This window comes from Atheta coriaria, unplaced genomic scaffold (assembly GCF_025399875.1).
Source record: "Atheta coriaria isolate IRGN ID8LTWV9N9 unplaced genomic scaffold, Caltech_Dcor_3.1 hic_scaffold_9_pilon, whole genome shotgun sequence".
In the NCBI taxonomy this organism is placed as follows: domain Eukaryota; kingdom Metazoa; phylum Arthropoda; class Insecta; order Coleoptera; family Staphylinidae; genus Dalotia; species Dalotia coriaria.
In genome coordinates, this window is record NW_027045451.1 from 12,033,770 (window position 1) to 12,046,035 (window position 12,266).

General features: G+C 36.0%; 2 long non-coding RNA genes across 2 annotated transcripts in view; one reads left to right on the plus strand and one right to left on the minus strand.

Moving 5' to 3' along the window:
• Positions 1-12,266, plus strand: part of LOC135799441 (uncharacterized) — a 42,247-nt gene that overhangs the window by 16,934 nt on the left and 13,047 nt on the right. Inside the window, exon 2 of the long non-coding RNA XR_010550004.1 lies at positions 7,099-7,165. This is a non-coding gene — a long non-coding RNA (uncharacterized lncRNA). The remainder of the gene's footprint in view (positions 1-7,098; positions 7,166-12,266) is intronic.
• Positions 4,353-4,865, minus strand: LOC135798538 (uncharacterized). The gene is made up of 2 exons (XR_010549735.1): positions 4,656-4,865; positions 4,353-4,540 (listed from the first exon to the last, which is right to left on the minus strand). It is a non-coding gene; the product is annotated as an uncharacterized lncRNA (long non-coding RNA).

The following is a 12,266-nucleotide window of genomic DNA, read 5'->3' on the forward strand; positions in this document are numbered from 1 at the left end:
TATATTTACAGTTTGTTTGCATCTTTAATGCGTCGTTTTTCAATCGACCTATGAGTATATCATGCCCTTTCAATCGCTTTGTACTCTCACAATGCACTCAACTCCCATATCTGCATTACACAGTTGCAAAACATTCTCAATTTAAACCAGTGCTGTTCAAACTCTTTCCATTTGATAATTACACGTTACCATTTTGAACGCATGATCCCTGTGATAATCTCAGTGAAGATAGGGTGCGTTTCGAATGAGTGCGTTTGTCACTAACAGAACACACGCATATGCATTTACACACCATTAGCTTGAAAGGGTGGTCATCACAATGGCCTTAAGCACACCGCAAGAGCTTTCGATTACCTACAGTTGGAAATTAGCTATCAACGACACAATCGTGTCCACAGAAGGACAGCCATCGGGTGTCATCGCATAAACATTAAACACACCAAACACTAAATGTAATAGACTCATTTTTAGGTTATATCTCAATATATGTGTATGTGTGTATGGTGGGTTGCAGATCAATTGTTTCAGTCGAATTGTTTGATTATGTTTGATATTTTGATGTTTGCGTTTATTGACGGGGTGAATTGCGATTGTTTATCACAAAGCCAGGCTTTGTGTCGTCTTCAGTCACAGTGGATTGTGATTACAACGCTGTTTGTGTGTGGGTTGGTGTACGTGTGTTTAGATTTTCGTTGTGAATAGCAGCGTTTCAATTACGTGAAAGGGCATCAACGCGTATAATTACATCTATTGCCTGTCCGCAAATGAAACTCACCCTTAAATTCACCCATACCCTATGTCCTACCCTTGGTTTATTTTTTAAAAGTTTTTTTGAGGTTTGATTGACGTTGTGGATAATTTTTAAAAAATTTAAGTTTTGCAAACCGCAACGAAATGACATAATTGCAAAATTACAGATCGTTTTTTGTATTTTAAGTATGGAACAATAAATCTTTTGCGGGTATTATGTGTGAAGTGAACACCCTGTTTTTTGTGTCATTCGCGTCACTCTCCAAGAGTGCTATTAGTTATTATGAATGTGTGTCGAGTGTGGACAAAGCAATTATTACCAAATTAATTTTTTACCGTTTCGGTGTAATAAAAAATGTTAAACATACTGAACAGAAAAAGAAACGGGCAAAACGAGTGTTTTTATGTTATTATTATGAGTTGGTTTTACAAGCAGGTTATGCTTTTTCTGATGGTGTGATTCAGGTTAGTTCGTAAATGTGTATTAACGATTTGTTTTGACCTGAGACCCCAGATGCCCACATAATTTTTATTTTTTTTTTTTCTCATCTTAAATCTGAAATAAAGGTAAAGATTAAAGGCGAATATGAATTATGAATGTGACAAAACGAGATCTTCGTCTTGTTCTTCTTCTTCTCGGATTGATTAAAAACCCCGACGCGCGATGAAAAGGCACCGATGCACGATGCATATGCCCACATGGATGTGGCGCGTTTGTCGGAAGGTGAAAAGTGAAAAGGGTGCGCGCGGCGCGCGCAAGAACACAAAACGTAATTTTACGCCTTGTGTATTCGTTAATTTTTGATTTATATATAAATCAAGGCGACCCGAGCCAAAGGGACGAGCCGGGCCGGGGCCGGCAATTAACAACTAATCAAAAGGAAAACACAAAACGACCACCGCATCAGCGCCACGAATCTACATCTATACCGCATTAAATAATCTTAAAGGAAAAGGAAGCAATAAGAATGCGGGAGAATGATGTGAAACATGAAAAATGAAATGTTATTAATGGCTAATGAAGCAATTAAGACAATTATTTAAGTGTAGCGAGGAGGAAATTTTTGACAAATTTGTTAATCTTTTAATTTCTTCCAAATTTACAAGAAAAATCTTTACCTACGATCAATTAATCAATAAAAAAAGGTGTCTTGAAAATTTCTTGTCTTGAAATCATTGCTATTAGAGAAATGAAAAAATATTTTGAAAAATTAAAATTTGCTTTTAGGAAGAAGTTTTTAATGATTTTTATGACGATAAATTGATTTTTGCCTGATTGTTCATAGCCTACGGCTGTTTATGGTGGACTAATCAATAACAGTGAATAAATTTGCAAAATGCGCAGGCGCAACTTCTGCCCCGTGACTAAAGCCCGTGACTAAAGTGAAAAATAGTGGTGCTTTGAAGGTGAAAGTAGAAAAAATAACGCATAAGTATGTAGGTAATATTGTATTTTGATATAATTTAATAATTTTTTGACCAAAAATCAATTTTATTTAATTTAATTTCTTATAAATTTCATAGGTTTTTATTTATTTTTGCTTATAATTATTCTCAAAAAAAAAATGCTTGAATGAATATTGTTTAAAGTTTTAATTTATATTTTATATTAAAGTCAAGACATCATTTAAAATAACATAAAAGACCTTCGCGACGCTATAAAACAACGAAAAACAAAACAGAAAAGAAGAACTTGATTACTTTTATGCACCTCATGACTTATGCTATGCCATCATAAAATTACCTTCGCTAGAACATTATATTATTCGCATTAGTTTCAAATAAATCAAGCGGATTATCATTTTGTCAAAATCCGAAAATTTACATCTGCAAAAATATAGCAAATTTCAAATGCCATTTTAAATCAGTGGGTATTATAAGTATAGTAAAACAAGCTTAAATTTTAAAGACTCAAGTCAAAAATAAATCATGTACTTATATAAAGATAAAAGCTAAACAAAAAGAAAAAAAAACGTTGAGATGTTGAACGACGCCACAAAACAAAATACGCGAGGCCAGCAACCATCAAGACACATGACACAAAACATAAGGCACTAATGTGTTTTTAATTAAAAAATAAATTTTTAAATTTTATGTCCAATTTTCCTTTGATTTCATTGTGCAATTAATTCAGTTATTATTTGCAATATTCGAACTTTTATTATAGGTGGGCTATGTTCAGAAGTTATATGTCAACTCAAACATAAAATAAATGACCTTTGAAATTTATGTAAATAATAGTTTTACAACTCATACGATTCATTCATAGATTTTATTTAAATGCCCCCCGAATCGATTATAAAGTTGTTGAACCGCTTCGCTCGGCGGCATCGCGCGTTTGAATTTGTTGAATAAATTAAGCGCTCGCTCGCTCGCGTCGTTATAGGATTTTCGGTGCGGCGAATGAATTAGTGTTTTCATTTGTTTCGTTCGGTTTATGTGGAGTGCGTCTGCGTCGATGGGATGCCATTATGGTCCGTCTGTCCGCGGTCATTAAAAAAGAAACCGTAAATCGCTCACAGGTAGAGATTATTATTATATCGGGCCCCGCGCGCCTATTACGCACGCAGCGACACACAACACACACACACACACTGCTGCTGAAGAATTCCTACCACACAGAGCAAATTAACGCAATTAAAATATTATTGACAATTATTTCCAGCCGACGTTCGATGCTAACCACAAATGAAATGTGTGGTATGTAGGTATGTGGAGGAATCAGGTTAGGCATTGCGCTTTGCGCATGCGCAGATTAGTTGTATTATAAGTTGCGTAAAGTTGAAAGTTTAAAGCCACGCGTTTCAACTAATAGCTACCGGTTAATTGCAGGGGTGTGTGGCGAAAGGGCGTTACGACGCATCAGCGCCGCACACATCCGCCCTCCTCGTTTGCACCGCCGAAGAATATCTTGCTTTATTTGTGCGTTAAGCCTACAGAGGCGGCAGGTTAGCGATTTTTAATTAATTAATTTAGTTTTTAAATAAATAACAACAGGCTGGGTAATTGAAACAAGCACTAATGGACGGTTTTGGGTGTATTATTACTATAGAATTTAATTTTTGCATATGAGCCGCTTATTTTGAAAGTGGCCTAACTCCATTTATCTTCAAATCGAGATATTGAAAGTTTTGCGTTTCAATGAATTTAAAAATATACGTATAAGATACAAAGGAGTCATACTGCTTAAGCGTATCTTAGGATGTTAAATTTAAAGTTCCTGTTAAAATAGTGGCAATTATTAAGTAAATAACGTGCGTTTCCTTATCAAGAATGGAGTTGGGCCACTTTCAAAATTAACAGCCAGATTCATTATAAAATTTGAAAATGCCCAAGTCCATTCAACATAATTTAAGATGTTTCAAATTGAAGAAAAAAAACGTCTTCGTTTCACAGACAGCTTCGTGAAGTAATACATTTTGTTTGTTAAAATCTGCCAAACCCCAAAACTTCTTAAAAATATTCTTTCTTTCTTCTTCATTATAATTTTTTGTGCACGCATTCCGACAACCACAATCTTTGTTTTCGAAATTTTTTTCATGAACAATACTTCCGGTTTAACTGCAATATCTTTTTCCTGAATTCCGTTTTATCTTTCGCACTTTTTGGATATATGGTGCATCAATCTTTTCTCCATTGTTATTTGAATCTTCATCCTCTGACGAGGAATATTGTTTTATAACTCTTTTTCTTATTCGCTTTTTTTTTAATTAGGTATTAATTACTATATCTTTTTCACTATCTGAACTAAGTGGTCTTCTTCGGTTCTTCCTCATGGGTGCAATAATTTCTATAATTTGATAGTAAATTTTAAGTTTTATATTAATTAAACGTACAGGTTAATTAACTAACGCAATTGTCCCAAAAATGAGGTGGACTTGTAAATACTAATTAATTGAAATTACCTTCATCGCTGCTTTCCGACATTATCAATAGTAAATACCTTGATGTAACTATAAATGGAGTTAGGCCACTTTCAAACCACACGGGTCAGTTATTCAATTAATTCGGAAAACCTATGTGTAAAAAATGTACCGTATTTTCTCTGAATATAAGCAATCTGAAGTGCGTCACTGATAAATAACATGAAGTTGTACATGTAACCATGGTAACCGGCAAAAATTGAAAAACGGAGTTAGATCACTTTCAAAATAAACGGCTCATATAATGAAGCTATTATTTGCAAAAATTAAATTTTATTGATTTTATTGGCAAATGCAGTGTCAAATGCATTAAAATTTAAATGGTATAATCTATAATATAAAAATTAATCGCAAAATCTGTTTGAAAGCGCATAACTCAACAACACTTAGATCAATTTGGCCAATTATTTTTTTTAAATGTTCGTTAAAGTCCAAGGATGGTTTTTTACGGCGAGAAAAATTCGAATAATTGCCGGGAAAACCCTAAAGGCAGCTCTTTTCTATAGGATAAAAGTTGGCATTGAGATTCAATCATAGTTACCTATAGTTAAATAGTTGAATCCGAGATGGCGCGCTGAAGTGCATTATTATGCATTATTTATATAATTAAATTCATTAAAATAAAATTGCGAATCTTATTGATAGAATTGACACATACCTACTATGTTTAGAACAAGAGAGTAAAACGAAATACATTTTTATTAAACACCACCGGGACGAAGTCTCGGGCAAAAGCTAGTCTTACAACAAAAATTGATATGCTATGTTCGATACTTGTACTGCAACTCCGACATAATTTTTTTTAAATTTTTTTATTAAATTAAATTAAAAATATTAATAAATACCTATATAGGACTTTTTTATTTAGTTGGCAAAATATTATTTTGGTGTAAAATGATTCAATTTAATAAAATAACTTTTTCAAATGATGATTGATTGATATTAAAAATTTGTAATTGCCGCACACTTTGTTGCAAATGACACGCGACTAATTGGAAGACAAAACGAAATCATTTTTTGATTTGTGATGAAAGTTGTGATCACTCGCGGCGGTTATAAATCCAATCACGGGGGCTCCAACACAAAAGCCGGGGTGGAAAAAAATGGAAAATAATTTGTCGCATTTGTTCGACGTGCGCGTCAACTGTTCGCAACGAACGTTTTGAAAGTATAATAATTACAGAAAACGTCAATAAATAACACATCAAAGCCGTTTACGTTTATGAATTACACTCTTAGGTAAAATTTAAATTCTCTATAAATAGACTAATTTTATATTTTTTGATGCTTTGATATTTGATAATATTTTAATAACATTTAATGACTTCGATTAAAAAGCCGATTACTTTGAGCTGTCATGTCTCATACCGCACACACACGTGAAATGAAATAAGAGTTTGGCCCGCGTCGAGAGTAATATATGGCCGGATGGTTGGTGAGGTTAGTTTTTTTTTTTGATTATTTGACGGGGGTGCGAGCGTCGGAAAGAAATTACACGAAAACGTAGAGCGCTGTGCTGCGTTTTTTCTTACCTCGAACTTCTTGACAGTTTAATCGCCATAAATTGGGGTCGTCGGGCGACGAGGGAATGAATTATATCGAATTAAAATTTAGAGAGGAATTAAAACAAATTAAAAATCACATCATCGAAATACGTACAATCTTACGAATCGAAACGTGCAAAAACCATAAATCACTTTGTTTTAGAACATTTAGGAAACATCGTAATTCATTCAAATTAAATGTGGAAGAATGGAAAACGTATTAGTTGGTTGTGTTAGTGTCGGAATAACAGTAAACAACCTTTATTTCATGTGAAATCTTTGGTTAAACTTTAAAAAACATCAATAAATATCTAGAAATTTTAATTTCGGTAATATAGGCAACCAATACTACACCAACAACAAAATAACGTATGATTTTAAATTGTATTTGATTTTTATAGTAAACCGTCGTAATTCTTAAAAACTAAACAATTATATATGCAACCAAAATCACGCTTAACCTTAAAACTCTTTAGTAAAACGCGGCGTGTACATAGTGTGTTCTGGTTCTGGTTGCGGCTCGGCGTTAAATCCGTCGCACGCGTTGATACATATCTAAATTGGTGTGTAATTGTCGCACACGACGCTCGCGTGGTTAAGAGAGCTTGAAATTGCGCGCTCCCCTGCGCGACATTTGCATATCCTTAAATAATCGACGATGCGTCGCCGCGTACCGTGCCCCCTTCGGACTCATTTGCCTATCGCCGTTCCCCATCCGCCAGCGACCCTCGCATATGGCACGCAGCAGACGCAGCGCACACGTTTGTAAGCATTTGTCTAATTAAGCATGTGATGGGACACAAATTTGTCATAAACTGAACGAAATTGTCTACGTTCCTGATATTCGAGGTTATGTTATACTTATTTCAATTTGTTTTTAGGTTTCTACAAGAGTTTTGTGATGAAAAAGAAGCAGAAGATCAGAATGTGTGGAAATATTTTACACGGGTAAGTGTATCGCGTGCTACGACGGTCCAGTCGAGTCATCTTCGTCATGTCACGTCAATCATGTCATTGTCGTGTCGTCTGGCCAGCGTGTTACGGTGTTACAAATTACACTTAAATGCACAGCAAACGCACAAAAACTCGGCACGGTAACAATATGTTATAGGTTATACCAACTTACTTATATTTCAGCCACAAAACCCTAGAAATAACAAAAATCAAATAAAATCGAGAACATAACCTCAACAAATTATATTCGTGAATGTTGCGTGCACAGTGATAAATAATAACGAATGAAGCAAAATGATTTGGTGCAAGACTCGCCGTGTATATGTATTTGTACGAGTTTGAAACATTGGAAACTCGAACAATGAATTATTATCGAAGCAGGTGCAGTGCGCTGTGGTGCGCTTGGCATTACTCATTATGCAACGAAACGAACCAACATATAGAGCCCGAGTTCTCCAGCGGTAAGAAGAAACACTCATAATTCTTGCTGTATCTGCTCGCATCTTCTCTCCACCAAGTGCCTACTTATGGCACAGCCTCAGCCGAACACATTCTGATTCCCTATGCACTTGGCATATTCATATTTATATTCGTATCTCGAAACAAAACAAAACTTCCACAGAGACGGAAACGAAGCGCGAACGACAAGACAACGGATGATTAAAAGACTTCTTCTTCATCTTCTTCATCATCATTCTTTGGTGTTGGCCTGGGTGTGTTGGTCGGAGAGGAAGAACGAGAAATGTTTGAAAGAATGAAACGTCAAAAAGTCAGATACGATGTATGTGTATGTATGTGATAGTAATATGTAACACACGTTGCTTGTACGGCGTGGGCGGAGGACTCTTCATCAACTTTAGTTGTTTTTTAACATGCGCGTATAGTAATCAAAGCGTTACATGTGTTTAACACATTAAAATGAGTATTTATAAACTAAATTCAGCACGGGATGAATTTTAGTGTATAGTTGGTTGCATATCTAAGATAATAGTCGTTATTTATGCATATGAGTTTCCAATGTTTAATGCTTATGTACTCGTACTTAAGTAGGTATGGATCAATTTGGTTTTTGATTTAATTTCGACGCCGATTACCGCGCACTATATGCCCCAACGAATCATCATCGTCGGCGAGCGTAAATTTTGATCGATGAGACCACTTTTCGATGATTTCTCGAGCGCGGGACGCGTTGCGAGATTTTATTATTTATTAGTATGCATCAGGAAAACGCGCGCGCGCGGCGCAGAGCAATTTGGAAAAAAGGTACGGCGCGCGCGCTCACATCAACGAGAGCAATAAAGGCATATTAAGCGCGTTACGAGTTTCGGTGCGCCGAGGGTGATTGATGGCGGCAATTATACAAAAATTTTAAGTTGATAATTTCGAGCAGCGCGTTCGTCCAGCACTGAATATGCGTGAACATGCGGGAATATTCAGGAACTTGAGTCTAAAAGTTTTAAAGGTTTTAAGTTGGAAGTTTAAAAAGTCAACAGTGGAGGAGATGGTAAGTAATCGTAAGTTTTGCAGAAAGTAGTATTAACTTTTGCCTGCAACTTCTTTCTCGTGGTTTGATTCCATCCAAAAATCGCAATTTTATTTTAAAGAATTAAGAATTGCCTATGATGCACTTAAGCGCCATCCAGAATTTAATTATGTAACTATAACTATGATACAATCTTCATATCAACTTTCATCCCTTATTTAACACCCTTAAAATCACAATTTTCAACATTTTAATAGATATTCTGCTATTGAGAGCAAAGGCGAATTTAACAAATCCTAAATCATCAAAATCTGTCCAGCCGTTCTTGAGTTATTGATGTTGTAACTAACACGACTGTGTTTTGTATATTTACATTCACAAAAGGGCATTATATTACCACTTTTTAGAATTAAAATATTAATTAAACTGTTAGGTTATCGAGTAATTTAGAATTCATGAACCATTAAAGTATCCATTGCAAAACCAAAACATAAAAAATGATATCAAGTTGATTCTTAGGCCCTAGTATTATTAGCCGGCACGTGTCAATTTTCATTCGACCTGTATATGTATCAAATTCGCGTGAATTTTAATCATACGCCGTGTTGTTGTTATTTTTGGAGTGCGCCACGTGGCGTTCGTTTCAATTCTGTTTTGTCTCTTGTCCTGCAAGCGCAACGCTTCAACTCTAACCATAATACACAGCCGTTTTTTTATATTTTAACGAATTACATTAGGAGAGTTGAGTAGATTTTCGTCTCTTGTTTGGTGTAGGTATACTTGTATCTACAGCATAATATAGGTTATGATGTAATATAATACATAATAGTCTGCCAGAGTACTTTTTGTCCTGGTCGCATTGAACGCTGAACGAGCAGCGACGTCAAACAAAAAGTGCTCGTTTAATGGTCAACAGTGGAAGCAGGTTCTCTTGCGCGTTGATGTTTCGGTCGATGGTTTGATGAGTTAATGACTAATGAAGCGCACGTGCCGCACACGCCGCCTCTCCGCCTCTCTTGCGCCGGCCGGCGATCTACAGCGGAGTCGCTTTTTGTTCAATGTTCACATCTTCACATCGGCCCATCAACTTCATTAACTTCATCAACTTCATCAACTGCAATGATGGTATTAATGTGACGTCATTGTTTTACAAAAACAAAGCTATTTGTAGGTTGGTAATTAATTTTTTCGAATTGGTACCAAGTAAATTAAGTGTATCGGTTTTTAAATTCTTGTATTATTTAGCGGCGAATGCAAATGAAGGACAAAGGGTAAAGGGCGATGGACGAAGGGCGATGAGCTCGCTTTGAAGATCAAACGATCGTGCACGGCAAAGTGCCGTCTTTCGCCGGCAGAGAGCAAAGAAAAACCGATGAAAATCGGCTCATACCGGCTGATACCGACTGAACCACCTTTACTCGCGCCACCCCATGAAAGGGTGAAATGCGCAAAGGGTGGGTAAATGGTGCGGCGACTTTGTTTCCTTAAAAGTCCTCACTTTGGTAATTTCGCAACACATTTAAACTTTATTTTCCAAGATCAAAAAGAATTATTATAAAATTACGCATTAATATGTTTTAACTTTGAACGTTTTTTTGTTTTTGACATGTTGGGACAACAAATTTAATTTTTTCTTATTTAAGGATATATTTAAAATTTTAATTAAATGTTTAGGATAAATTCGTATAAGTAGCAAGTAAAGTTTTTAATATTGAGCCATTTTAATTTTGTGGTGCGTACGCACTAAGTCAATAGAATTCCCTGCTCGTACTCGACTTTGATATTAATCGAAACGTGCGCCTTCGTCCTTGGACACGTGTCATCTGTCCACATAATAAGGACCACCAAAGTACGACGCCCACAAACGCGTTCGATAATAAAGTGACACTGGTTCAAGGACAACAATGACACGAGGCATAGTAACCAAACTTTTTTTTGCATAGAAACAGGAAAAATTTCTATATAAAACAAAGTTGTGTTAGTTACAACATTTATAACTCAAAAACGGATGGACAAATTTTGATCATTTTTGGTTTGTTGGATACGTCTTTGACATGAATATGCGAATAGCTATTAAAATCTTGAAAATTATGAATTAAAGGGTGTTAAATAAGGGATGAAAATTGGAAAGGTGATTTAATTATAGTATTAGCTAAATTATTGAATATAAAATGGCACTAAAATGCAATATTGGCATTTCACAATTTCTTAAAATAAAGTACCTATCCAATTTTATTATAGGAATCGAGACATTCCTACATACTAATAACTACGCGGATAAAATCGCGCGCAAAAACTATAGTAGTAGATATATAAATACCTACATAGTAGAAGCTTGCATAGTTTGCACAAAACGACAGTTTTTTATTCTTTTTATGATTTACATGCACCGAGCATTGAAGTGGTGTTTTGAGGGTGGATGGCGCGCAGGGTTGTCGAGTGCCTGCAGCTCGTTAAGCAACACAAACGCTGCGCAAACACGTCATCAACGTATCGCTTTTCACAAAACAAAACACTTTCCAGCGCGTATTTTCATGTTTACTTAAACATAGTAAGTAAACAGAAATAAAGATTTTTTTTATCACTAGCAACTACCAGATGAATCCAACGTGGTGATTCTGATAAAGTTAAAGAAATTGTTATTAAGTTTGTTTCGAGTTGCAATGGTTGTGGAATGGTCCGCAGAGGAAAAGGCGCTTGTTTAGCGCTGGCTAAACGTTGATGTCACGCCTCGCGAAGCGTGTCATTCGACTTCGCGCGCAACTAACTGCACTCGTGCCCAACGAATCGAAAAATGCGCCCTGCGCTGCCACCACCAGACTTCTCACTCTTTTAGCTTGTACAAACAGTAAGAATTTCTTAATTTTTTTTACTGCAGCAAGAATATAAACGCAGGTAAAAATCATAATCGTAAATTTATATAGGCTATTGGCGTGTAGATGGCGTCATGTGGTAAAACTGCCAAAACAGTTTATAATTGATGATAAACCGTGAAATTAGCCTCAAATAAGACGAAATGCCACGAATTAATGCATCGCCGCGGCTTCGACGGGCTAATTGCATGGCATTAACGTGCAATCAACGAGCCAACGAGCCGGCGAGGCGCGCGCCCATCATCAACTTATCAAGCGCCGCCAAATTAGCAGATAATCGGTTTATGGCTCGAAAACCAGGCCAGTAGCCAATATCTACCACTACCGCTTGGCGCGCGGAATGTGTTGATGCTAATTTTCAACTTTATGGTATCACTTTTCAAACTATGCCCAAAACGCAAATTGACATAATGATAATAATTTATGTAAATTAAATTTTTAGTATCACCAAAATCAATTTATAGACATTTTTAAGAAAAACTGTATTTTTGGCAATTTTCTTAACAATATGAGAAAATAGATGTAAAATGAGGTTATGTTTTGACTCACCTGCCAAGTATTGCTCTCCAAAGTCGATAGGAACGTCATCTATGCGGCGAAACACGATGAAAACAAACGAGCGTTGTGTTTGTGCAGTGTTTTTCTTGTAGTTTATTGACGTTTAGCACTTGTTAACACGTCGTCGGGTTGTTTTTATTAAGCGTTCGGAAGGTGGACGCAACGGGACGTCCCGGGCGTC